This window comes from Pseudophryne corroboree, chromosome 5 (assembly GCF_028390025.1).
Source record: "Pseudophryne corroboree isolate aPseCor3 chromosome 5, aPseCor3.hap2, whole genome shotgun sequence".
NCBI classification, from domain to species: Eukaryota; Metazoa; Chordata; class Amphibia; order Anura; family Myobatrachidae; genus Pseudophryne; species Pseudophryne corroboree.
Genome location: NC_086448.1, coordinates 403,092,738 through 403,120,599, shown reverse-complemented (window position 1 = coordinate 403,120,599; position 27,862 = coordinate 403,092,738). Strand labels below are relative to the sequence as shown.

The window sequence follows — 27,862 nt, the reverse complement described above, 5'->3', positions numbered from 1 at the left end:
GTTAATAAATAAAATAAAGAATTGTGGACAGAGGACCCACCTACCACTGTCAGATGCATCGTTAATGCTAGACACAGATGAGCCATGTTTTTTGTCTGCACATGTGTCTGAGTCACACTTGTACATGGATCCCAATTTTACATGTATAGAGTCGCAGAACAATTTTAGATGCACAGGTCTTGCTTCAGAGCAGCACACAATGCAGTTTTCATGTACAGTAGTTGTGCAATTCTCTGCTACTGTGCGTGCGCTAAAATCTTTATAAATTCCTATGGCACATGAATGGAACTGTGTGTATGCATAAAGAAGGGGTGGTGGAAAAGTTACTCTGGACTGCGACAGAACCTACTGCGCATGTGCAAATCTCTGGGAAAATGGCAACTGCACCATTTTCCCAGTGATATCTTCTGCTGCAGCACTGAAGCAGGACTCCAGAGAAGTGTGTATAATTATATGGGTGCAAGCTGTGCGTTGGGAGCCCCTATGGACTAATGTGTATTGCACATCCTGCACACATTATATATAAGCCAATGGCACAGAAGTGCTGTTCTCAGAGCCGTAACTAACTAGACATTTTGGTGCCCTGTGCCAGGAAGAGCATTGGTTTCACTTTCCCCATATGTAAAAATAGGGACAGCGGAAAACATGGGCGTGGTCTCATGGCAGAGGGGTGTGGCCACACAATAGTACCTCCAATTCAAATTACAGGTATAGTGTGTCAGCTCTTCAGTCCTAAAACAGAGTCCAACAGATGTGATGGATCCTTTACTGCTGCTCCCCCTAAACAGGCAGAGACTGCCCATGGTGCCTGTGCAGTGCTGTAGTGGCATCAGCCAAGGCACTCACATGGCACCTCCCACACTGGCAACTTCGCTTCCTCCAGCTCCCAGTGAGTGAGCAAAGAGACATCTTGCTCCTGGCCGGACACCCGCTACAGCACAGTAACTTCCTCATACTGGGTACCCACCTCAGCAAGACGGAGGTCTGATGATTGCAGCGAAAGATGAGGGTGTACCGCTATTAACATCTCAGCGTGTTCCCTGATGTTGGCCCGCATCTCTGCTATACTGTATGTGCGCACACTCTGCACCACCCTAGTTATGGCTCTGGCAGTTGTGATCGAGGTAGACGGTATCAGAAATGTCTTGTAAAAGTGATGAGCATTCCTGGGAGGTTACTGGGACTCGGAGGTGTCTTGTGCATGCACAGAGATGGTTCGTCTTATGGCTGTGTTATGGGAGTGTTGCGGCATGTCACGGAAACAGCTGCATACAGAGATGATCACATAGGAGGCCACACTCAGATGGAGAAACTGCACCTGCTATAAGGCTAGTGCAAGTTTGATGGTGCAACCAATGGTGTGTCTAAAGAAACACCAGGTAATGCAGCATCTCAGTCCTTGCACATTTGGACGCTAGAATGTACACCAGGTTTGGTAGCAGCATTAGCATAATGTCTCAGATGCGACTGCAGCAAAAGATGAAAGGAAAGCAATGACTGCATCCAAAATGGACAGTGTCACAGTTCTGACCATAAATGGGACGGCCCTATTCATAGTTCTGGCTCTTCCTCCTGTAGAAGCCACCAATGTGATGTCATCAGTAGGTCCCATCTCTGCATCCCTGTCCAAATCCTCAATAATTAATCTCCACACCTTACCAAGTCCTTGCCCCCTCTTTCTCCCCTGCTCTGTTCTTCTCTCCTGCAACCTGGTGTATGAAGTCCACTCTCTTTGCCACATTCCTGAGTCCCACCTCTTCTCAAGTTCCCAATCACTTTCTCTGACCTTCTCTACCAGGCCTGTCTTTCTCCCCCCCTCAGGTGTTTGAGGGGCCACTGTATGTGTAGTAATGTAATTCAGCGGTATATAGTAATATTATTTGGGTGTGAGGTGGTTTGGAAGTGTAGAAATGTTTCAGAGGCAGAGTTGCTTTGTATTATTTTTGGGGGTGGAAAATGTGCAGTATTAATGTTATAGGGTTGTAAACTGTGTGCCAGTGGTATATACAGTATAAAAGTTATTTTGTTGGTTTGGTAATGTTATGTGGGGGGAAGGAGGGTGTACAGTAGTAATGTCATGTGGAATCTCATGAAGGGGTGCGCTTCAGTTTGCCTGCGGCCGGGCTCCCAACGGCCAGCATACCGGCACCGGAATCCTGACCGCAGGTATACCGACTGCGTTTCTCCCTCTTGGGGGTCCAAGACACCCCTAGAGGGAGAATAGATAGCATAGCGCGCGTAGCGCGCCACCATGCCCTTAGCGTGGTGAGCACAGCGAGCCCACAAGGGGCTCATTTGCGCTCGCCCAGCTGTCGGTAGGCCAGCGGTCGGGATTCCGGTGCCGGTCTGCTGGCCGCCAGGAGCCCGACTGCTGGCATAACATACTACACCCCTCATGAAGAGGTGTGTTAATGTTTTACACACCACTAGCTATCAATCTTTGTAGCTCTAGGGATGCCACCTTTTTATTTTTAGATTCCCAGACAGGAAACATGACCAAAACTGCAGTAGGATTATAACCATTTGTCCAATTTCAGGCCATTACTCTAATAAAAACAGAAAAAGGATTTATGGCATCTGATTTGCAGGAATGCCCCCTTATATACCATCTGCTACACATGCCCCTATTTGGTTATTAGAGCCCCACATGCATTTTATATGCTATCAGACCCCTCCACATGCCCCTTTATATGCAAAGCTCCTCTTCCACAGAATGACCAGAATGTGACAAATTGTACTACAATCATTGTGGGCTAATTGTAGAAATAACGATGGTTGTAATGAGAAAACCACAAGGGGCACCATGGAAAGCAAGCAGTCAGTGACCATAGTGATACGTCAGTACAGTTATCAAATTAGAAGGAGAAAAAGTGCTAGATCAATGCAAGCTGCAGCCTCGCTCCAGGTAATTTCTTTCCATCTGCTGCATTAGAATCAACTGCTCTTTGCCTCTGTATAATGCTGGAGGATTGCAACATGTGCATCAGTGTCTACAGCGCAGGATAGTCTTAATGCTTAAAATAAATGATGAATGATCTGGTTCTTCCATATAGAATTAAAATGTTACAATATTAAAAGTATCATCACCAACGTGTCAGTCTGCACAAATACTGTATAACTCTATACCAATGGTTCTCAAACTGTGTGCCGTGGCTCCCTGGGGTGTCTCAGGACACTTGCAGGGGTGCCTTGGATCGGTGGTCCAGGACCAATTCAAATTATTTATTGCCAATGTAACAGGCAATATTAGTGCTGGTGGCTGCCATACATAACATTTATGGACAAACAGAAGCAAATGTTGTTCCCCACCACATAACTGAACCTAAGGATGACATATAAACACAATTTACTTAATATTTCTTTGTAAATTTCTCAATTAGGAACTTTTGGCCTAGGGGTGCCGTGAAAAGAATTCTGATACTCTAGGGCGCCGTAATTCAAAAAAGTTTGGGAACCACTGCTCTATACACTATTAGATTTATTTACGGAGCATCGGGTTGCAAAACACTGTGCTTCTGATCATGTTTATACCCGATAGTTAAAAGGACAATGCTTGTCCTAGCTTTGTCGTACTACTAAAAGCATTGACTTTTTAAATATTGGACATAAAATTGATCAGAACCGATGGGTTGCTTCATAAATAAACTCCTTTATACAGTAAAGCTGACAATTTGAAATGTGGCTCCAGAAGATCAGTTCTGCTGAGTCAGATTTGATGAGAGATCAGAGAGCCTCAACATGCTGTCAGTAGGGTCTGAACATGCAGTGAGCATAAGGATGGCCATCGGTATGTTTATCATCAACGGCTGCCATCGATGGTAAGCTCATCAAGAACAATCAATGGAATTAAACTATACTATGTTGTACCATCGATGGTTCTTACCATCGACATTTCAGTAATGCATAAAGCTAATGCGCTGCAGCTATAAATGCAATGGACCTGCTACGGCTGCACCCCGGGACTCAGGAATCAGTCTGAGACTTGGCCAGCCACTGTGTGGAGCAGGGAGAGACTGGTGAGGCCTGGGCAGCAACAGCCATGCTGCTAAATATGTGGGCAGTTAGGAAAGCCATCTCAATCCTAGCACAGCATGCTGCATGTGTAACAGCTGTTGGTGGCTCTAAACTCAAAAAACAAACAAAAAAAAAACACCATCAAGCCCATAGCAACCATTGATGGCAGGAAACCATCTGGTTGTCCACAATCATTGCTAAAACTAGTCAACATCAGCCATATACCATCAATAATTTCTAATCATCAATGGCCAACCCTACGTGAGCATTGAGTTTCAGCAGTGCAACCAAGAACTGCAGACTAGGCAGCTGTCACCGCAGCAGAGGAGGAGGGCTCAAACACGTGCTAAACCTGTGAGATTGTCAGCTGCATGTTAAAAAAATAAAAATAAAACGTATGGACACTGCTTGGACAGAGGAGGAGCAGGGAGAGCCAGATGCTAGGATGAAGCAGAGAGGGCTAGGAAAGAGGTGGAGCCAAGAGCAGGGTCAGCTGGAATAGAGGCTGGGCAAGGAAAGACAGTTGCCAGGACAAAGCAAAATGTGCCGGAAGAGATTGGAGTCTGGACAGAGTCAGAGCAGGGAGAGTTTGCTGTCAGGATGAAGGAGAGAGGGTTGGGAGAAAGGTGTAGCTGGGAATAGGGATTGCCTGGAAAGCAGGACAGGGAAAGTTGGCGGCAAATACAAACCAAAGATGTGCTGAGTCAGAGATGGAGCACAGAGTGATTAATGGATGATGCCCATCTGAGATTGCTAAAGCTTCGGACTCCGGACATACAGTATGTCTTTGTTTTCCGTATGGGGGGCACACCATATGTCGATCTGAAGATAGACAGAACTAGCTATCCAAAAGAAGGGGTTTCAAGAGGCAAGCAGTTGTAAGTTGTTGTAACATAAACCCTCACATACTTATATTTTGGAGGGGAGACCATTCCAGTACCTTTCCCAGGGACCCATGGGCTCTGACTATATGTAGAATGCTATGGGCCCTATTCATTATTATGCATTGATAATGCACGGTATCTAATACTGCCTACTTCAGTAAGAGAAAATTAGCTATCAGTGTACGTACAAAAAAAATATAGTGGCCAGGCATAGTAACTTCACTCGGCCAGTATTAGTGAATCAGGTTCAGTAAGAATTACTGCTGACCGGGATGCCGGCTATCAATATACCCACAGGGGCATTCCAGTCAGTAGTATGCTGGCAGCAGGGCGAGCATTCAAACACCTCTTGCAAACATGCTGTGGGCACGGTGGCTTGGTACGCTCGACACAGGTTATATTATTCCCCTGTGGGTGTTGTGGATACCCACAGAGGAAGGACAGCCTGTCTTGCCGGTATTCCGGCATTGGCATTATAATGCTTGTCAGGATTCTGGCCTCGGCATTCTGATCGCCCGGATCCCGAGCAGCGGTATCTTAACCGCTTCCCTGTGAATCTGCTTATGCATGGTCTGTCTTGGGATGGAAATTGGAAGCCTCGAATTGTTGATGGGATTCTGACATGAAATCATGCAAAGCAATGTCTAGTTGCCATCACATCCATACAATTCAATTTAATGGTATAATGGTATAACTATTTATGGTTAAACTTTGTACATGTGCAGAAGCAGCTGTGATTTGGTCACCACTTATGTGTGTCTCAGTTGAATATAAACCATAGTCCTTGGATGGACATTGGAAAGAAGCATCCAATTACTGGAAACCATCAAAAATCTGGTATTTCATAGAATAAGCATCTCTGTTGACTCAGCAACATAAGTGGTTGCTAGCTATTGGACTTATGATGCTCATTCCTAATCTGTTTTGCTGGCTCATGCATCAGATGTAAAACTGGATACTCTCACTTGATTCAACATTAACATACTTGCCGACTTAAATTTCTCCTCTCCGGGAGAAGCTCGGCGAGGAGACACTGCAGGAGACTTCGGAGAAACCGTCAGTGGTTCGCGGGTCCATGGGAAGGAGGTGGGGCTAAAATGACGCGAACACTTAAATTCCACGACACTACCCAAATTTATACTACAAATCCCTGCACTGGTATGTGTTCACATGACTTAGTGTACTTAGGGCCTAATTCAAGGTTGAATGCAAATTCTAACGCATTTGTAGTTTCCGATTATTGATACACTGTGCATGTGCAAAGTTTGCAAGGCGCATGTCCACCGCAATATTTGCAAACGGAATAGAGTAAAGATCGCCGCCGCTAAATTATTCAGCAGACTTGCACATAAAATAACCCCTCAACTAAACAATGTTAAAAAGGCGTGGCAGAGGAGTGTCTGTGGGCAGTCTCCGTAAATTTACAAATCTGGGCGTGTAACGGGCGTGTAGTGATAGTATGTACCTGGGTCCAGGGCTGTGCATACACATATCTGCAGATAGACAAGCTTAAAGTACAGAAAAATTAAATGCAGATTCTGTGCAGGTATAGAGCTGTGCACATTGGGGGTAATTGAGATCTGATGGAAGATGTGCTAAATTTAGCACATCTAAGATCAGTTACTCTGACATGCGGGGGGACGCCCAGCACAGGGTGCCTCACACGTCATGCCCTGCCCCCTCCGCACGGGTGTAAAAAGCATTGCGGCCATGCTTTTGCACCTGCCGAGTAGCTCCCTGCCTGCGCAGCCTAGCCAGCAGCGATCCATGCCCACTGCCCAATTAGGCCCATTGTGCAAGTCACTATATTGGCAGCAGTAACATCGATGATTGATGCAATGGCTGCACAATTATTGAATAATAGCACACAGTTGATGTTGTAGTAAAAACACACACAGCTTGTGTGCTGCCTCACCATTTTAGCTGCAGGTTTTTGACTCTTATGCATTCTGAATTTCAGGTTTATTCCTTTGTTTAGCTCATGTTGGTAAGAGGGTTTGGTATGCATCGACCATCGAGATTGTGACAGAGCGGGATGTCGGGGGAGGTATTGTGACCGCCGGTCACAAAACGACATCTTGGTAAGTGCATAATTCAAACTGTTCATGCTTTACAATTTAGGACATTAGTAAAATACAGTATGTACATTACCTCTGTAGTTTAATTTACTGTAAACACTAAAAGGGGGTACTCACGGAGAGATCCATGCTTAAAATCTAAGCAATCTGACTAGATTGCTTAGATTTGAAGAACAGATCAATCGTGTGTAGCCCCCTCAGCGATAGCGATGTGCGGCCCCGCACATCGCTATCGCCGGTGCTAGATTGAGCCTGCATGCATGCCAATCTAGCAGGTCGCTCATTTCACCCGCTGGGTGAAATGAGCTGCCCCCGTCCTCCCCCCGCATCGCTCAGCACACATCGCGCTGTGCTGAGTGGCGGGAGAGATGTGTGCTGAGCGGTTCGCTCAGCACACATCTCTCCCGTGTATAGGGCCCTTAAGGCAGAGGTTCTCTTAGTGCAAATGAACGATAATCTGCAAAGAAACCGCAATATAATTGCATAGCTTTCAGGGTGACTCCTATTTTGTGTATTTTGATTTTTTTTGTTAGTTTGCAATGTGGGCGTGTATTTTTTTGTGTGCTGATTTGCGTTCACTTTACAATTGATTGCATTGCTTTTGCTAATACATTTGCGTTCAACCTTGAATTAGGCCCTTAGTACTGCAGTGTATGGCAATTGTTTTACAATCTATCACAGATACCAGATTAAGATTAAAAATCCTATTTTTGATTTCATGCTTTATTTTTGTTTTTAAAACCTGCTATATGTATCTGATACTCTGATACTTAATAATAATAATAATAATAATTTTTTTATTATTATTATTATTATTATTATTATATACTAATTGTATATTGTCTATCACTGTGAAGAGTTTACTGTCCAAGACAATATTATATTTAACGAGGTGGACATTCTCTGATTTACAGCTCATTTAGAATTGTACCATTTTATTTAAGTATTTAGGTACAGTCTTATATTTAAACTTGTAAATCCACATTACATTAAGATTTCATGATGTCTATGCAAGCTCCAGAGGATTGTTCTTTTTACCTCTATTCATTTGGTTTTTAGAAGGAAAAAGACTAAGATACCCCATCTAGGTCGCAACCTAAACCCCCTTTTTTATTTGCGTACTCTCAGGGAATGTCCATGAGTCCTGAGTGAGCAGAGAACCCTCCCATATCCTGAGCACATCCCTGGCCCACGATGTGATGTCATGATGGTGCAATTTTTGGCATTACACAGCAGGCACCAAGGCCAGATGCATAGGCGTTGCTCCCGAGCACCTAGGTCCGCGGGGGGAGGGGCGGACCACACCGCACACCCCTCACCCATATAGTATACTTACCCCTCTGGAGTCCCGCAGCGGCAGCCCTGCAGTGCGGGCATAAATCACTTGGAAAATGGCCCCTGTGGCCATTTCCGAGTGATCTGTGCATGCGCACTGGAGCTGTCCCTGGGAACAAAGCACAGACTCCATGTTCCCAGAGATCTGCTCATGTGCAGTAGCATTATGCCAGAGTCTACTAGCTGCCGGAGAGTAGGTGGCCCGCAATGGATGTTGCACACGGGTCCCCTCCTCTCTTAAAACGCCCCTGGTCGGATGACATGAATGGAGTCATTATGCTTCCTATATTGGCCTCTTGGACCTCCCCTCCAGGTTACAAAAGCAGGCATCAGGGTTGGACTGGCCCAAAAGGGTATAGGGGAAACCTGTGGTGGGCCCCACTTCCTGAAGGCCCGCCCCTTCCTCTAGGGATCAGGATACAGACTGTGCACTTGAATTATACATTATATATATGCTATTTTATACTGCACAGGGCTATGGTGTATTTTCTACAGTGCACTGTGGTAATTAATTATCAATAATTTATCATGTATGCACTAGCAGTATTTACTATTAATTTATAGAGGTGCTCAAGCCATGCACACTCTAATAAATAGCCAGGCCTCGGTGGAGGCTGGCCACACCTCCTTGGGAAGCTGACCACACCCCTAAGTATGGGACCCTATCACTGCATTCCCCGGTGGGTCCTTAAATTATAGTTCCAATAGCTAAAACATGTGCCTTATATCCATAGAATAGGATAGTCACAAAGCATTCTCCATGTCACTGTTGTCGAAAATAAATACAAATAAATGTGTTGGTTACAAATCGTACATTGAATGTTCCTCGAAGCTTGAACCATAATGTATAGGCCAAGTAAAGACAAAAGCCAATATAGTCTACATCTTTAAACATGCCACTGTATACTGTAACTGATTTATTGGATGTCCTTTGATCAATAATTTAAATCCATCAAGTTCTGTGAAATTGTTTTTTTTCCATCATTCATGTTTTGATACATTTTCTACCTATACTTATACCTATACTGAAAAATATTGACTTTCTGTTACAGGCACTATAAAATCTTTAAAATATTAACAAAATAGACAGGTGTGGTATGGAGGTTGACCACACTTAGGTCGACAGTGTCTAGGTCGACCACTATTGGTCGACAGTAACTAGGTCGACAGGGTTTCTAGGTCGACATGTTCTAGGTCCACAGGTCAAAAGGTCGACATGAGTTTAAAAATAAAAATTGTGTCATTTTGTCCGTACAGTGACCAGGAACCCCAGTTAGTGCACCATGTCCCCTTGCATGGCTCGATTCGCTCACCATGCTTCGGACAAGGTGCCTCGCTGCGCTCAGTACAGGTTACTATTCCCAATCAATGTCAAATCAATTAAGTTACTAAGAAATACAATAAAGTAAAACAATAAACAATGTAATGTATAATACATATACACAATTCCCAGAATCATTGATACAGTATATATGTCATGCTACAAATTTTCGCTCATTGTCCATTTATGGAGGTAACTTGTAAAATATGATGCAATCACTTTCCGGTTTCTTAACTTTTAGGAAGACACTGTATATTCAATGCTAAACCGACATACAAGAAAGCCTTTCATTAAAACCAAAAATGTAAACCCATTAGCTAATCTTCCAGTTAACAATGTCACCCTTATGTGCAAAACAAAACAGCCAACTGTCCATCCCTCAATTAAGACTATTCACATCTGTGACCAGATCTAGCCTGTGACCTAAGACCATTTGTGTCTCACAGATTGTCTCTTGCTAAATTTCTTGCAACTGAAATACATTTTTAAAGTTTCCATGAGATACTGTAGTTTCATTTACAGTCATGAAATAAACTGAACTTGTAAACAAAATATAGTGCTTATGGACCAGGAATTCATCGTAAATTTGCATCACTGTTTGGCATTACATAACACCACAAGTCAGAATCCTATTGCCTATGTTATCTGGAGACATGAAGTGTAGTGACATTTTTTTTTATTAAGCTTTTATTATTAATTTACATTAAAAAAATATTCTGAATGTTTATGGTTGGGTTTAATTAGTGAATATAATTTCCACCAGGGTGTGAGCATAACATGTTTATTTTACAGCTGAGTTACATAGAGTATTCTAAATAATTTAGGAGCACAAAAATTAATAAAAACAACCCATATTTTTGTGAATACTATTACATTTTAAAATGTCTGCCATCACATCGATGTATTTGAATGAGGCCCACTGTGCAAGCATGTTTAGGGCAAATTGATAGCTATGACGCTGTATATGAAACACAATTTTATCTACAGTACTTCTTTATCTCACCAGTCAGGAATGTACCTTTCAAGAACACAGCATGAACCACACACAGTAAATGGGACATGTTTCTATGGCTAGATTGCTATTACTACTTTTAGTTACACTGTTAACAAAAATGGAACACAAATTTAAGCCTACATTATTTCAGATGTAATAGGGTAGATTTTGGAAATTAGCTGTTCCTATTATGCAGCGCATTTACATGACACTAAATCCTGTTATTCATCATGTGACAGTGTTCTAACCATGTCCAGTCCTTGTACAGTGACCTCAAAATGGTCTGTGAAAAAAATCCTTTTTATGTTGTACTATAAACCTATATCACTTGATTAAAAAGAGAAATGTATGCAAATTGTGTAAGAGTCATATACAGTACAGTAACAGTCCATTCATGAAAATGTTATTGTAGTATTAAGGGTGCAGCCCCTAGTGTTGGAACCAAGCTTATTAACCAGTTCAGTGTCAAACAGGCCTGCATCCAGATTAAAGCAGTTTATCATAAAAAAGTTTCCATTCTCCTTTAAAAAAATAAATAAAATGGATACATCTGATATGTGTTCTATTACAGTACATTGAGAGCATTTCTTCACTCTGAGCATGCATACACAAAATCCCATCATATTCTTTCTATACCAATATTCAGTAATCATCTGTTATTACCATGTATCATGTAACTGCTGTAGCTGTATACTGACTAGAAGATAACTGACAAAATAAGGATTTACACTTGTTTAGATGATAAATTACAATGTGTAATACACAACACAGTGAGGCATCAGACCTTCATTCAAACATTCCAGCAAAGAGACACAGTAGTCAGGAGTCACTGTCCTGCATTATAATAAGAGGTAATCAGTTCTGGAAGTACAACTTGGTTCTACTGGTCCTCAAATAACCTTATCAATCCAATAAAATCACTAGAAGTATTTAGAGCAATTTTTTTATTTTATTAAACAAAATGTATGTACAATGGCTGCAGGAGGCTAGCAGTATACTGTACATACAGTAACTGAGAAGCAGCAAGTGTTATATATATATACTATCTTATAGATAAAGCGCACACACACAAATAGGCTTATGGATAACGCTGCAATAGGCAGATTCCCCCAGCTAAAACCCCAAGTGACAGATAATAGAGCTGTATTCACCAACCTTCTCCTCTACAAAAAACTCGGCCAGACTTCCTGGACAATGCTCTTTCTTCTGCACGGTCACAGTGAGTGCGGCCCTTCTATGTGTCTTCTGATCCCAGCTGAGGACAGATGGCCAGGAGTCCTGAGCCCCGCTGGAATGAGGCAAAGCTTTGCTTTTTTTTTTCTCTCTCTCTCTCTCTCTCCTCTTGCTTAGCCCCTAGCAGATAAGCCTGACTCAGGCACAGTGAGCTCACAACACCCCCTCCACCAATCATTTCAATTAGTGCCACATGAGAGAAGCTTCTGCCCAAAATCTTCTTAGGAAAGGGCCAGAGGCCAGGGCAATCTCCTTTGCTCAACAATGACCAGAAGCAGCTATAAATATAATGAACAAAAGCTCTGTCAGGGTTAGGAATGTGATGTCCTAATCCGATGGAACACTATATCCAATACACAGGGTACAGCTCTGTAGCAGCACAGTCCTGGGTGCAAAGCATTTTATACTATTACATTGTGACAGAAAACATTTGGGGGTAATTCATAAAAAAAGTCACAAGAGGAAATAGATGAAAGATTCTATTCTCTGAACTATGCATGACTGGATAACATGACTGTGTGGCTAAGTACACTCCGAGTCTCAACATCCTGAAATTATCACTTACTGGAACATCTTAGTGGTGTCATCAGTGTCCATGCTCTCAGATCTGAGCAAATCAGCTAGTTTGCAGCATAAACAATACCACAATGTATCATATCACGTAATACAATTCATTACTGTCTCCAAGAATAACAATGTGTTAGTTTTTTTTAAATTCTGTTTTAAATAATTATGAAACATGTAAAAGTTATGGCCACCCCCAGAGCTTTATTCATTAATTATGTTTCTGAACACTTCTTACATGTTGATTTGAGCGACTAAATACTGTAGTTTCTGTAAAGCGCTGCAGAATTTGTGTGCTCTATATAAAGAAACTTCATAATATTATATATATCTAGCACTGTCTGTATTTTTTAAATGTTTATCAAAGCCTAAAATAGATCAAAAGTCAATACAGACTTAAGCTGGGTACACACTGGGCAACATATCAGGCCTTTGAGCGAGCAGCCTACATATCGCGAGTGGCAGTGGCATAATTACCAGAGACAATAGAGACATTTGCCGCCGGGCTCCAGCTCTACTGCTCAGCTGAAAGAAAAGAGAGCAGAAGTTGGTTTTGAAAAAAAATGCACTAATTATTATAATAAAGCTTTTAAGTGGGGTGTTTATCAAAGCTTGGAGAGAAATAAAATTATGAGAGATAAACCGCCAACCAATCTGCTCCTGTCATTTTTTTTAAATGTACAATGTAAGGCAGAAGCAGATTGGCTGGTATTTTATCTCTCACAATTTTATCTCTCAGCTTTAATAAAACCTCTCCTCGGTGCTCTATTTATTATCATTTGCTGCCAGCACCCGGAAATAAAAATTCATTATCGCCCTAATTAGCTGCAATAAGGAATCTTTATACTCCTAGATGTACCACTGGCAAGTCACTTGGACGTTAGCACATGTGCATGCCAGAGCCACTGGGGGGACACGAAAACACTATTATGCCTCTGGGCGCCAGGCATGAACTTACGCCCCTGGTAAGTGGGTCGGCAATTGTGTATACCCAGTATGTCTGTGAACGTTTTTCACATGCATAGTTAGTCTTGCTGCAGGGACTGACATCACAGCTGGGTGGGCAAATTGAAATACTTACCCAATTTTGTATTGTTTCTCGACAGATTGAGTGGCCAATCTGTAAGTGTATAAACTTAAGTGAATATGCCACTCTGTCTTGCGACAAGGGGTCCGCCATCAAGATGCTGCAGTGTTTACCCAGCATAAGACAAAATATGTTTGGATGCATTTTAGTATGGGCCTTTATCATAGGCCTTACTGTAGACAAATCACGTGGCCCTATGTGGGCACTGCCATTATGTAGTGTTAGGACTGCTGATATCGGAGAAGCCTTGACGAGGCTCAGCAGCTAAACATGTTTTTGCAAACACATGTGACTAATTTCTCTGAAATTCTGTTACCAGATAGGTTTAGGTATGGTTACAGGTAATTTGTTAGTGTGCTGGGGTGATACCAGGGGGGTAAAAAGCACCCCCTCTCTCTGTCTGCTGTTTGTTTGTGACCCCGCCCCCTTTATAGCACCTGATATATAAATATCTCCAGGAATGATTGATCAACTGCCACTGTTTGTATGTGTGAGAAGGCATTGAATGGGAGCAGTATTTGGAAGGCATGTCATAACCTTGTAGTGCTAATGGGAGATCCTGGGGGTGGCTACCGGGTAAGTTAGCCCTCTGTCTGGATGCGTTTTAGTATGGGCCATTATCATGAGGCCTTACTGTAGACAAATCACATGGCCCTATGTGGGCACTGCCATTATGTAGTGTTAGGACTGCTGATATCGGAGAAGCCTTGACGTGGCTCAGCAGCTAAACATGTCTTTGCAAATGCATGGGACCAATTTCTCTGAAATTCTATTACCAGATATGTTCAGGTATGGTTACAGGTAAGTTGTTAGTGTGCTGGGGGATAACAGTAGGAGGGGAAAAGCACCCCCTCTCTCTGTCTGCTGTTTGTTTGTGACCCCTCCCCTTTTCTAGCACCTGATATATAATTATCTCCAGGAATGATTGATCAACTGCCACTGTTTGTATGTGTGAGAAGGCATTGAATGGGAGCAGTATTTGGAAGGCATGTCATTCCTTGTAGTGCTAATGGGAGATCCTGGGGGTGACTCCTGGGTAAGTTAGCCCTCTGTCTGGATGCGTTTTAGTATGGGCCTTTATCATGAGGCCTTACTGTAGACAAATCACATGGCCCTATGTGGGCAATGCCATTATGTAGTGTTAGGACTGCTTGTATCGGAGAAGCCTTGAAGCAGCTTAACTGCTAAACATGTCTTTGCAAATGCATGTGACCAATTTCTCTGATATTCTATTACCAGATAGGTTCAGGTATGGTTACAGGTAATTTATTAGTGTGCTGGGGGTATACCAGGGAAGGGGCAGCACCCCCCTTTGTCTGCTGTTTGTTTGTGACCCCTCCCCCTTTCTATCACCTGATATATACAATTACCTCCAGGAATGATTGAGCAACTGCCACTGTTTGTATGTGTGAGAAGTAGAGATGAGCGAGGTTCGGTTTTACTCGGTTTTACTCGGTTCTCAAAACGGCATCTTATTGGCTATCCAAAACACGTGACATCCGTGAGCCAATAAGATGCCGTTTTGAGAACCGAGTAAAACCGAGTAAAACCGAGTAAAACCGAATCCGCTCATCACTAGTGAGAAGGCATTGAATGAGAGCAGTATTTGGAAGGCATGCTGTTCCTTGTAGTGCTAATGGGAGATCCTGGGGGGTGGCTGCCGGAGAAGCCTTGACATGGCTCAGCAGCTAAACATGTCTTTGCAAACGCATGCAACCAATTTCTCTGAAATTATATTACCAGATAGGTTCAGGTATGGTTACAGGTAATTTTTTAGTGTGCTGGGGGGATAACAGTAGGAGGGGAAAAGCAAGCCCCATCTGTCTGCTGTTTGTTTGTGACCCCTCCCCCTTTCTAGCACCTGAAATATAATTATCTACAGGAATGATTGATCAACTGCCACTGTTTGTATGTGTGAGAAGGCATTGAATGGGAGCAGTATTTGGAAGGCATGCTGTTCCTTGTAGTGCTAATAAGAGATCCTGGGGGTGGCTCCTGGGTAAGTTAGCCCTCTATCTGGATGCGTTTTAGTATGGGCCTTTATCATAGGCCTTACTGTACACAAATCACATGGCCCTATGTGGGCACTGCCATTATGTAGTGTTAGGACTGCTGATATCGGAGAAGCTTTGACACGGCTCAGCAGCTAAACATGTCTTTGCAAATGCATGCAACCAATTTCTCTGATATTCTATTACCAGATAGGTTCAGGTATGGTTACAGGTAATTTGTTAGTGTGCTGGGTGGATTCCAAGGGAGAGTTGGGGGGGGGGGGGAAGCACCCCCCCCCCCTCTCTGTTTGCTGTTTATAAGTCAAAATATATAAGATTTTCAAAAAAATACTGTATTCGTTTTATTGAATTTTCATTTCTACTAACAGGAAAGACTACATAACTTTACTGTACATTTATCTACAAAGGAAATTACTGCATACTTGGGATGTATAGTGTAAAAAACATGGCAAAACAGAAAATAATGAGACCCTTACCATGTACTCTGTTTTTTAAAAGCATCTGGTTGTTATGATGACAGCTGCTTGCTTGTTTATGCGGGATTTAATTTCCAATGCAATCTGAAGTGTGCAGAGGCTATGTATACAAGACAATACATGCATGATGCTGGTTGGGATATCAGTAGACAATAAATGAGTCAACAGAAGGGGAGGCAGCATGTCCAACCACATACTACTTACAATTACACTGCATTTTCTAAATGCTGAACACCAAACGCTATGTATGGCAAAAATAAAATGCACAGATAGAAGTACCACTGCTTAAATATTGCATAGTTCCTTCCTTGGAAGCAGCAGCAATACTGTAGCTGTGTATGTAAATACAGCAGGAGGCATCAATTACAAGTAGACACCTCCTGCTGCAGTAGTGATTCGAGCTGCATTCTAGGACGCAGCATCGGATCACTACGACACCATAGGATGGCAGATCATTGTAAGAGGCCAGGAAATCTCCATCCAACGGCGGAGATCATAGCCTCTTACCTCCCACTAAATGGCGGCAACACACCTCTGTTTTCACAAATGAAGGCTTTTGTCACCCCCTTCTCACCCCCAAACAGCATCAGACTGTCAATCACTGACAGTGTGATGTCGTCCTGCATCCTGTATCTCAAGACCCATTCACACATGTGCAGGACTGACTGGACCTGAATGAGGGCCACTAAGTTAGAAACAACAGATATTCCTACTTAGTGATTTCATTAATTAAGGTAATCAGTAAAAAAAAGAATGAAGAATATTGAAGGTTGGAAGGTCCACGCACAAGGTCATCATGTGTTTTTTCTCTGATTAAGTTTGGCTTAGTAGCTGTGCAATGTAAGGCTGGGTGCACACTTGGCGATGCACACCAGATGTGACATTGTGCAAGATTTCCCCAGCAAACGATATCGTTCATACACACTGAACGATATCGTTTACTATATTGTCAGCGACCACATGCGGGAGCATGCCATCTTGTACAATATCTTTAGATTTCAAGGTAAAAACTAAAGATATTGTACATCGTTAATGACCCACGGGAGCTTGCATCTTTAACGATATACAATGCACACTGGTGTATCGTCATATCCGCTAATTGTGTACCCAGCATAAGATAAATGTAGTACTATCAAGGTTAGACAGACCCAAAGGGGAACTGGGGAAACAACCTGTGGGCCTCATTGCACATGCCCTCACCCCCTCCTCTAGGGATCCAGACTCTATCCTAGTGCACTTTATTTATACATTATAGTGCATTACTGTTATTAATCTGGTACATTATCATGCACGCACTAGCAGTGTTTACTGTATATATTTATCAAGGGGCCCAGCCCATGCACTCTCTAATGGTTAGCTAAACCTCTGGTGGTTGGCCATACCCCCACTGGAGCCTGGCCACACCCTTAAGAGTGGGACCTTACCACTGCATTTCCCCTGATGGGCCCTTCATGACCCTGTCTGCAGGGCTGGTTTGAGGCACGTTCCTTAGGAGTGGACGATCTGGAAGCCAGACTCCTAAGGGCGGCTGTCAGCCATCTGCCCTTTCAAAGCCAAGCAGAACTCGCGGACCGGCTCCTGACTGGCTGCCAGACCGCAAGCTTTCATTGGCTCATGAATCGGCACCTGATTTCACTTACCTGCCGCCGGAGACCAGACTGAAGGGCAGGAGAGGCGCACACTGTACTCTCCTCCCCGCTGACACAGCAGCAAGCAGCGGACCCCAGCAGCTGGAGCAGTCAAGTCTGGCAGTGGCAACAGAGCCCGGTGATGAGCAGCACCACTGGGGGAATATCATGTGTATCTGGCACTGTGGGGGCATATCATCTGTATCTGGCACTGTGGGGGCATATTATGTATATCTAGCACTGTGGGGACATATTATGTGTATCTTGCACTGTGGGGGAATACGTGTATCTGGCACTGCACTATAGGGGACATATGTATATCTGGCACTGGTGGAGGCATATGTGTATTTGGCACTGCTGTGGGCATATGTGTATCTGGCACTGGTGGGGGCATATATGCATATGGCACTATTGGGGGCATATGTGTATCTGGCACTGCACTACTAGGGGCATATGTGTATCTGGCACTATTAGGGACATATGTGTTTCTGGCACTGCACTACAGGGGTCATTATGTTTATCTGGCACTCTACTGGGGTCATTATGTGTATCTGGCACTATACTGGAACTTTATGTGTATTCGACACTATACTGAGGACATGTGGGGATATGTGTAAGGAGCACTACTGTGGGCATTAAAGGATACATTTTTCTGTTATACACAGTGAGCAATAATGCAAATTCATATAAAATTGTTGGTATACTGTATTGGGGCCCTAAGCCCCACTAAGTATAGCCTTAGTGCATAAGAATTTATTGCATAAGAATTTATTGAACCTTTTATGTAACTCTCTCAGAAACTATTTTGTTTCTGAGAAAATGCTACTAATTGTGTGTATAGAGAGGGTGTGAATATAGGATGTATTGTCCTTAGGATGGGGTTTAGGCCCCAAAAACATTTGATGTAATTTCTAGACAACCACATTTTTGCCCTGCTGATCATCTCTGAGTGGCATCTCTGCCAGGAGTGTGTGTGTGTGTGTGTGTGTGTGTGTGTGTGTGTGTGTGTGTATATATATATATATATATATATATTATAGTTTGATAATATCCCCCCACTTTCCCAGGAGTATGTGCACTTTGGGGGTGGGGGCTGCAAAATTTCTCGTTCAGTGTGCTAGTGGGCCTGGAGCCGGACCTGCCAGTCTGACCCTGACTGAGTACTATGGAGTGATCACCTTAAATGTATCAAGGCAATGGCTGATGCTCCTGTTCTACCTTCAAATATTATTATTAATTAATTATTTAATTAATAGTGTGTATCATTAGAATTTCCCCAGTTTTAATCCTTAAATGTGATGTGTGCAGAATTGGTTTTACTGGAAGACATACATAGCTATTCGTGGTGACACAGAGTTACAGTATGTAGAAACTCAAAGGTAACTGCATGACATTATAATAGCTTACTGTTTTGCTTTGTTAGATGATTGTAAATAGCCTTCCAGTAAATTACATATATGTTTTTTGTCATTCAATAATCCAGACAAGGTCATTAGACTGTGATTACTCTGAATTTGTTCACTATGGTCATCTATCTATCTATCTATCTATCTATCTATCTATCTATCTATCTATCTATCTATCTATCTATCTATCTATCTATCGGGTATGCATGACTGGCGGTCAGCATACATGTTCCCAATTTCTTTACATAACCTCTTTCATAATTATGGGATCTAATCAATGACTAAATTACAATCCCTAGAATCAATCAAGGCACTCCACCCTAAAGGTTAATGTAAACAGTATCACAGTGTTAATTCTACAAAACAACGCACCAACCGATATGCTAATGCAAATGGAAAGCTACATGCAAGCATCATGTCATTGTAAGTGGGTTACATCCTGGCAAATAACAATGGGATGGAGCACGATTTCTCTGAGGAAAAAATATTTTTATATTGCTAGTATATAATAATTGTGCACACATGTTGGAAAAAAAATATCTGTACACAATGGGGAGTATTTCAGACTTGATTGATCGCTAGCGTTTTTGCAGCGCTGCGATCACGTCAGAACTGTGCATGCAAGCGCGGCACACAGGTACAAAGCTGATCGCCGCTCAGCGATGGGTTTGTGCGAAGAATCCATTCGCACAGGCGATCGCAAGGAGATTGACAGGAAGAAGGTGTTTGTGGGTGGTAACTGACCGTTTTCTGGGGGTGTTTGGAAAAACACAGGCGTGTCCATGCGTTTGCAGGGAGGGTTCCTGGCATCAATTCCAGTCCCGGACAGGCTAAAGTGTTCGCAGCGGCTGAGTAAGTCCTGGGCTACTCAGAGACTGCACAAGATCTGTTTGTACAGCTCTGCTACACAAGCGTTTGCACACTTGTAAAGCGAAAATACACTCCCCTATGGGCGGCGACTATCTGTTCGCAGCAGTGCAAAAAACATAAAATATGTCTATTATGAAATGAAATGTTGCATTGTTATCAATTTCATATATTAGACAGTAAAGAACATCAGGCATTATTTTCCTATATTCTGCTGAATCAAATGGGGAAGGGTGGCTTATAAAATCTGGTGCCATGGAAAAAGAGGATGTTGCCTTTTACAATCAGGTAATACCTTTTTTTTAGTGCACATTAGACCATTCAAAGAAACATCTGGTTACTTTGGTTCTCTCTCCAACTATTTCTTTTGCACCACTTTTTGTAAATATGCACTCTTTTGTCTCCGATGTGCTCCTTATTTGATGTGGGATTAAAAAATATATTTGGGTGTGAGTCTGACTCTTTAATTCGGTGAGTGCTGAACAGGGCCGGCCCGCCCGTTACGCGGCTGAGTAAGGCGCCACAGTGAGGAGGACGCCGGCAGCCTGGAGTGGATGACGCCCCCAGCCTACCCGAGAACCCATGCTGCAAACCGCTAGCTCCGGCAGTGGTGCTGAATTTATTGACTAGCTGAAGTACTCAGCATTGCCTGGGTTTAAAATTTCCAGTTATTAAGTTATCAATGAGTTAGATGTAACTGTCAACATATTAAAAATAATTTGTAGCTTAGTAGCTCTTCCTACACAATCATGAGGTGGCTGCCCAGTGCCATTTTTGTTTTTGTTTTTACTCATTTTTCCACTATGAGATGGGTTTAAAGTAGAAATGAGCGGGTTTGGTTCCCTGAGAACCGAATCCCCCCCCCCCCAAAAAAAAACTTCACGCTCCAAGTCCGGATTCAAGTCCGGCTCGGGTTTTCCCACCAGACTCGGAAACCAGAATAAGGCAAAACGTCATCATCCTGCTGTCGGAATCTCGCGAGATCTGGACTTTGTTTACGCCTCCCGCCCCGCCATCTTCACTCCAGTCGTGGAGAGTGTAGTGAGAGGACGTGTCTCCTCAGTGTCTGTGCGAGAAAGTGGCATGGTGCATTGGTTGACGACCTGCTCTTTTGTATCATTCCAGTGGTGGTGTCTTGTGCTGCATAAGTCCAGTGGTGGTGTCTTGTGCTGCATCAGTCCACTCACAGTGGTGGTGTCCTGTGCTGCCATAAGTCCAGTGTTGCTGTATAAGTCCAGTTCAGTGGTGCTGTTTTGTGCTGCATCAGTCCAGTGGTGGTGTCCTGTGCTGCCATAAGTCCAGTGCTGCTGTATAAGTCCAGACCAGTGGTGGTGTCTTGTGCTACATCAGTCCAGTGGTGGTGTCTTGTGCTGCATCAGTCCAGTCACTCCAGTGATGGTGTCCTGTGCTGCCATAAGTCCAGTGGTGCTGCTGTATAAGTCCAGTCCAGTGATGCTGTGTTGTGCTGTATCAGTCCAGTGGTGGTGTCCTGTGCTGCCATAAGTCCAGTGGTGGTGTCCTGTGCTGCCGTAAGTCAAGTGGTGCTGCTGTATAAGTCCAGTTCAGCGGTGCTGTCTTGTGATGCATCAGTCCAGTGGTGGTGTTCTGTGCTGCCATATGTCCAGTGGTGGTGTCCTGTGGTGCCATAAGTCCAGTGGTGCTGCTGTATAAGTCCAGTCCAGTGGTGCTTGCGTATAAGTCCAGTCCAGTGGTTCTGCCATATAACTCCAGCGCTACTGCCATATAAGTCCAGCAGTACAGCCGTATAAGTCCAGCGGTACTGCCGTATAAGTCCAGGGGTACTGCCGTATAAGTCCAGTGGTACTGCCTTATAACTTCAGTGGTGCTCTCTGTGCTGCATATTATTATAATAACTCCAAGTAAAAGGGTTATTATTATCCAAATAATTTTTACAGGGGTTGCCCTGTGTGGTGTATGGGTACACTCCCCTGTGCTGCATATTATTATAATAACTCCAAATAAAAGGGTTACTATCCAAATAATTTTTACAGGCTTTGCCCTGTGTGGTTTAGGGGTGTTCTCTCCTGTGCTGCATATTATTATAATAACTCCAAATAAAAGGGTTATTATTATCCAAATAATTTTTACAGGCTTTGCTGTGTGTGTGGTTTGGGGGTACGCTCTCCTGTGCTGCATATTATTATAATAAATCCAAAGAAAAGGGTTATTATCCAAATAATTTTTACAGGGTTTGCCCTGTGTGGTGTAGGGGTACGCTCTCCTGTGCCGCATATTGGGGGTAATTCCAAGTTGATCGCAGCAGGATTTTTGATAGCAATTGGGCAAAACCATGTGCACTGCAGGGGAGGCAGATATAACATGTGCAGAAAGAATTAGATTTGGGTGGGTTATTTTATTTCTGTGCAGGGTAAATATGGGCTGCTTTATTTTTACACTGCAAATTAGATTGCAGATTGAACTCATCACACCCAAATCTAACTCTCTCTGCACATGTTATATCTGCCTCCCCTGCAGTGCACATGGTTTTGCCCAATTGCTAACAACAATCCTGCTGCGATCAACTTGGAATTACCCCCATTGAGTTATATAACTCCAGAAAAATAATGGAGAACAAAAATTTGGTGGATAAAATAGGGAAAGATCAAGAACCACTTCCTCCTAGTGCTGAAGCTGCTGCCACTAGTCATGACATAGACGATGAAATGCCACCAACGTCGTCTGCCAAGGCCGATGCCCAATGTCATAGTAGAGGGCGTGTAAAATACAGAAAGCCAAAGTTCAGTAAAATGATCCCAAAAAATGTATTTAAATGGTCTGAGGAGAAACGAAAACTTGCCAATATGCCATTTATGACACGGAGTGGCAAGGAACGGCTAAGGCCCTGGCCTATATTCATGATTAGTGGTTCAGCTTAAAATGACGACGAAAGCCCTCATCCTCCTGCTAGAAAAATGAAAAGAGTTAAGCTGGCAAAAGCACAGCAAAGAACTGTGCGTTCTAAGATGGTATCACAAATCCCCAAGGAGAGTCCAAGTGTGTCGGCGGTTGCGATGCCTGACCTTCCCAACACTAGACAGGAAGAGGTGGCTCCTTTCACCATTTGCACGCCCTCTCCAACTTCTGGGAGGAGCACTCACAGTCCAGTTTCTGATATTCAAATTGAAGATGTCACTGTTGAAGTACACCAGGATGAGGATATGGGTGTTGCTGGCGCTGAGGAGGAAGTTGACGAGGAGGATTGTGATGGTGATGTGGTTTGTTTAAATCAGGCACCGGGGGAGATAGTTGTTGTCCGTGGGATGAATAAGCCCATTATCATGCCTGGGCAAAATACCAAAAAAGCCACCTCTTCGGTGTGGAATTATTTCTCGATAAATCCGGACAACAGGTGTCAAGCCATAATAAGTAGGGGTAAGGACGTTAACCACCTTGGAACATCCTCCCTTATACAACACCTGCAGCGCATTCATCATAAGTCATTGACAAGTTCAGAAACTTTGGGTAATAGCGTAAGCAGTCCACTGACACCTAAATGATGTGGTTTTGTTTGTTTGAATATTATTTCTCTGTGAGGATGAAGATGTAAACACTGAAGGGGGTGGCAGTGGTAAACGCAGGATTTCCAGAGGGGGGTTTCCAAAAGCAAGCCACAATCTCCCACTCTGCAGAACATTGGAGCAAGTCAGGGAGTCTGGGGAAGTGTTAGAAGAACCCAGTATGACCCTAGACAATTATTTTAAACATTGTTTTTTTATATACTGGATACTGTATGGAATACAGTCTTGATATTTAACACTATAGGTTGTCTATACTATATATGAAACATATTTAAATAATATAAATAAGATAAGTGGTCAGGATAAGGTTAAAAATACGATTATAAATAAATAAATACATAAATAAATAAATAAATAAAATACACAAACAGAACCAGTTTTGTACTTTCTAAGCTAACATTTTCCCACCTCATGGTAAGGCTCCTGTATTTTCCTTCTAGTAGCTTCTCTTTGGTCCAGTGCACTGATTGAGAAGACTCAGATCCACACATACAGCAAACTGGGTAGAAGAAGCTTCTACCACTGTGCATGTGCAGCAGCTCTGCTCTGTCCCTTAAACTGCATGATGTGAGGGCAGTTCTAGTAATCGTATTATATAACATTGCTAATGTCAGAATTTGAGCTATGGGTGGGGGGATCTGAGGATGAGGAACATCTTGCCACTGTAGAGCCAGTTTGTGCAAGGAGAGATGAATTGCTTCTTTCTCATACGTCCTAGAGGATGCTGGGGTCCACTTCAGTACCATGGGGTATAGACGGTTCCGCAGGAGCCATGGGCACTTTAAGACTTTTTCAGAGTGTGAACTGGCTCCTCCCTCTATGCCCCTCCTCCAGACTTCAGTTTAGAAAATGTGCCCAGGCAGACTGGTCGCACTCTAGTGGAGCTCTACTGAGTTCTACTAAAAGACTTTATGTTAGTTTTTTTATTTTACAGGGAGACTGCTGGCAACAGTCTCCCTGCTTCGTGGGACTTAGGGGGAAGAAGTAGGAACCAACTTCCTAAATAGTTTCATGGCTCTGCTTCTGCTGACAGGACACCATTAGCTCCTGAAGGGAACTGAACATTAGCTGCAGCTATGCGCTAACTCCCACAGCACGCCGTCACCCCCCTAACAGAGCCAGAAGTCCTCCGGTCATCGTGACGGCTTATGGTACAGCACAGCGGGCGGGAACGCTGCGCGAGCATGCTTATCCATAACACAGTACACAGCAGGGTGCAGGGTGCGGGGGAGGGGGGGGGGCACCCTGGGCAGCATGCAACCTACTCTGACTGGCAAAAGGTAGCATATGATGCTGTGGCACAATCCTACACCCCCGCCAGTATAAATAATTTGTGATGATTTCTGAGGGGAAATGCGCCATTACAGGGGGCGGAGCTTCTTCCTCAGGTGGCCAGAACACTGCTCAGCGCCATTTTCTCCAAGCAGGTGCAGGGGAAGAAGCGCTGATCCTCCTCTCCACTTCTGAATCAAGTATCAGTGTGTTAAAAGTGTGGGGGGGGGGGTTGAGTGTAAATTTGTTGCTCAATCATATTATTTGGCATTATAAGCGCAAAAGGTCTCCGTGTACAATTTACATGTCACAGGGATTTTTTTCATTGGCGCTGAGTTGTGAGCTGGCAATTCCATTTCTGTGTCCTTCTGACAGATTTTACTGTGGGTCTGTCCCCTATAAGCCCCGGAAGGTCTGTGGAGTGGTTGTGCACGTGTGTGACATGTCTGAGGCAGGGAGCTATTCCCCTGAGGGAGCCATTTTAGGGACACAGAGTTGTAATGTGGTGGCGAGCCTGAATGGGTGAAAGAATTACGTGATAGTGTGAATCATATCAGTAAGAGATTGGATAAATCTGAGTCTCATGCAGAAAACTGGAGAAAATCTGTGGAAGATGTTATTTTTCATAGTTCTGCTCTTTCATCCGCAGGGGACCCCTCTGGTTCACAAAAAAGGTCATTTGCACAAGTAGTACAAACTGATACCGAAACGGACTCTGATTCCTGTGTCGACACTAGTGATTCCAGGGGAATAGATCCAAAATTAGCAAAAAACATTCAATACATGATTATTGCTGTAAAGGAGGTGTTAGAAGTTACTGAGCCCCCTCCTTTACCACAGGAGAAGACTTACTTTAATAAAGAAAAGAAAATGAATGTAACTTTCGCTCCATCTCATGAGCTGAACAGTCTCTTTGAGGGAGTCTGGACTAATCCTGAAAAGAAATTTCAGATTCCAAAATGAATTCAGACGGCTTACACTTTCCCTGCAGAAGACAGGAAAAGGTGGGAGTCACCCCCCATTCTAGACAGTGCCCTGTCACGGTTAACAAAAAAGGTGATTCTCCCGGCGCCGGGAACGGCTTCACTAAAGGAGCCGGCAGACCGCAAGTTAGAGACTACATTGAAATCTATTTATGTGGCCAATGGGACACTACTCAGGCCTACCATTGCCTGTGCGTGGGTGAGTAGTGCTATTGAAAAGTGGTCAGAAAACTTGTCATCAGACATTGACACAATAGATAAAGATGAAATACTTCTAATGCTAGGTCATATCAAGGAATCTGCTGCGTACATGCTTGAAGCCATGAAAAATATTGGTCTCTTGGGATCGAGAGCTGCTACCATGGCGATCTCAGCACGTAGGGCGCTGTGGATTCGCCAATGGAATGCTGACGCAGATTCCAAAAGGAATATGGAGGCTCTCTCATATAAAGGAGAGGCCTTGCTTGGAGAGGGGCTGGATGCCTTAGTCTCTGCGGCTACCGCAGGTAAATCGACATTTTTGCCTACTGCTCCTGCGCCGGCAAAAAAGACACATCACTCTCAGATGCAGTCCTTTCTGCCCAATAAGTACAAAAAGGGCAAAGGTTCCCCTTTCTTTGCAGGTAAAGGAAAGGGAAAGGGTAAAAAGTCCACAGCGTCTACAGCAGGCATTCCCAACCACGGTCCTCAAGGCACACCAACAGTGCAGGTTTTAGTGATATCCAGGCTGCAGCACAGATGGTTAAATCAAAATAACTGAGCTACTAATTAAGTCACCTGTGCTGAAGCCTGGATATCACTAAAACCTGCACTGTTGGTGTGCCTTGAGGACCGTGGTTGGGAATGCCTGGTCTACAGGATCACAGGAGCAGAAATCAACCTCTGCTTCTGCCAAATCTTCAGCATGACGCTGGGGTTCCCTTGCGGGAGTCCGCTCAGGTGGGGCACGTCTGAAGCTCTTCAGTCAGATTTGGGTTCAATCTGGCCTGGATCCATGGGTTTTGCAAATTGTGTCCCATGGGTACAAGCTGGAGTTTCACGACATTCCCCAATGCCGATTTTTCAAATCGGCATTGCTAGTTTCTATCCCAGACAGGGAAGTGGTATCAGCAGCAATACAAAAATTGTGTCAGGATCAAGTGATTGTCCTGGTTCCCTTGTCATAACAAGGAGAAGGGTTTTATTCAAGCCTTTTCGTAGTTCCGAAGCAGGACGGCTCTGTCAGACCGATTCTAAATCTGAAAACACTGAATCTCTACCTGCAAAGGTTCAAATTCAAGATGGAATCTCTAAGGGCAGTGATTTCCAGTCTGGAGGAAAGGGACTTCATGGTCTCGGTGGACATAAAGGATGCCTACTTACATGTCCCTATCTACCCTCCACATCAAGCTTATCTGAGATTTGCGATGCAGGATTGTCATTACCAATTTCAGACGTTGCCGTTTGGACTCTCCACGGCACCGAGGGTGTTCACCAAGGTGATGGTGGAGATGATGGTCCTCCTTCGAAAGGAAGGAGTCAATATAATTCCTTACCTGGACGATCTCCTGATAAAAGCGAGGTCCAGGGAAAGGTTGGTGCAGAGCATTGCAGAGTACTGACATTACTTCAACAACACGGTTGGATCATAAATTTTCCAAAGTCACAATTGGAACCGACGACAAGATTATCGTTTCTGGGGATAATACTGGACATAAAAGTACAGAGGATATTTCTTCCAGTAGAAAAGGCTCTGGAAATCCAGAGAATGGTCAAACAACTTCTGAAACCAACAAAAGTGTCGATTCATCAATGCATTCGGTTGTTGGGGAAGATGGTAGCGGCCTACAAGGCCATACAGTTTGGCCGATTCCATGCCAGAGTATTCCAGTGGGACCTATTGGACAAGTGGTCCGGATCCCATCTACATATGCATCAGAGAATAATCCTGTCCGCGAAGAGAAAAGAAGACTCTATCTTGGGGGCACTCTTTGAAATATAAATAGGGCCAGATATACCCTTAGGTATCATTAAAATATAACCTTTAATTGTATCTTTAAAATTAATAGGAATTTGAAAAGGAAAAATATAAACACACACACAGGTTTATTCATATACACCTTGGGATCACTTGTCTATCACAAGGAGTTCAAAGAACACTGATTGCTCACTATGGAGCTTATTGGCTCA

At 43.5% G+C, this 27,862-nt stretch overlaps 1 protein-coding gene across 11 annotated transcripts in view; it reads right to left on the bottom strand.

Annotated features, from left to right (window-relative positions):
• Window positions 1-27,862, bottom strand: part of LOC134927784 (poly(rC)-binding protein 3-like) — a 2,026,162-nt gene that overhangs the window by 781,109 nt on the left and 1,217,191 nt on the right. Inside the window, exon 1 of one of the 11 annotated variants that reach the window (XM_063922739.1) lies at window positions 11,782-12,113. The exons of the other annotated variants lie outside the window; for them this stretch is intronic. The gene's annotated coding sequence lies outside the window, so the exon portion shown is untranslated. Of the gene's footprint in view, window positions 1-11,781; window positions 12,114-27,862 lie in introns of those variants that run through there. 11 annotated transcript variants of the gene reach the window in all.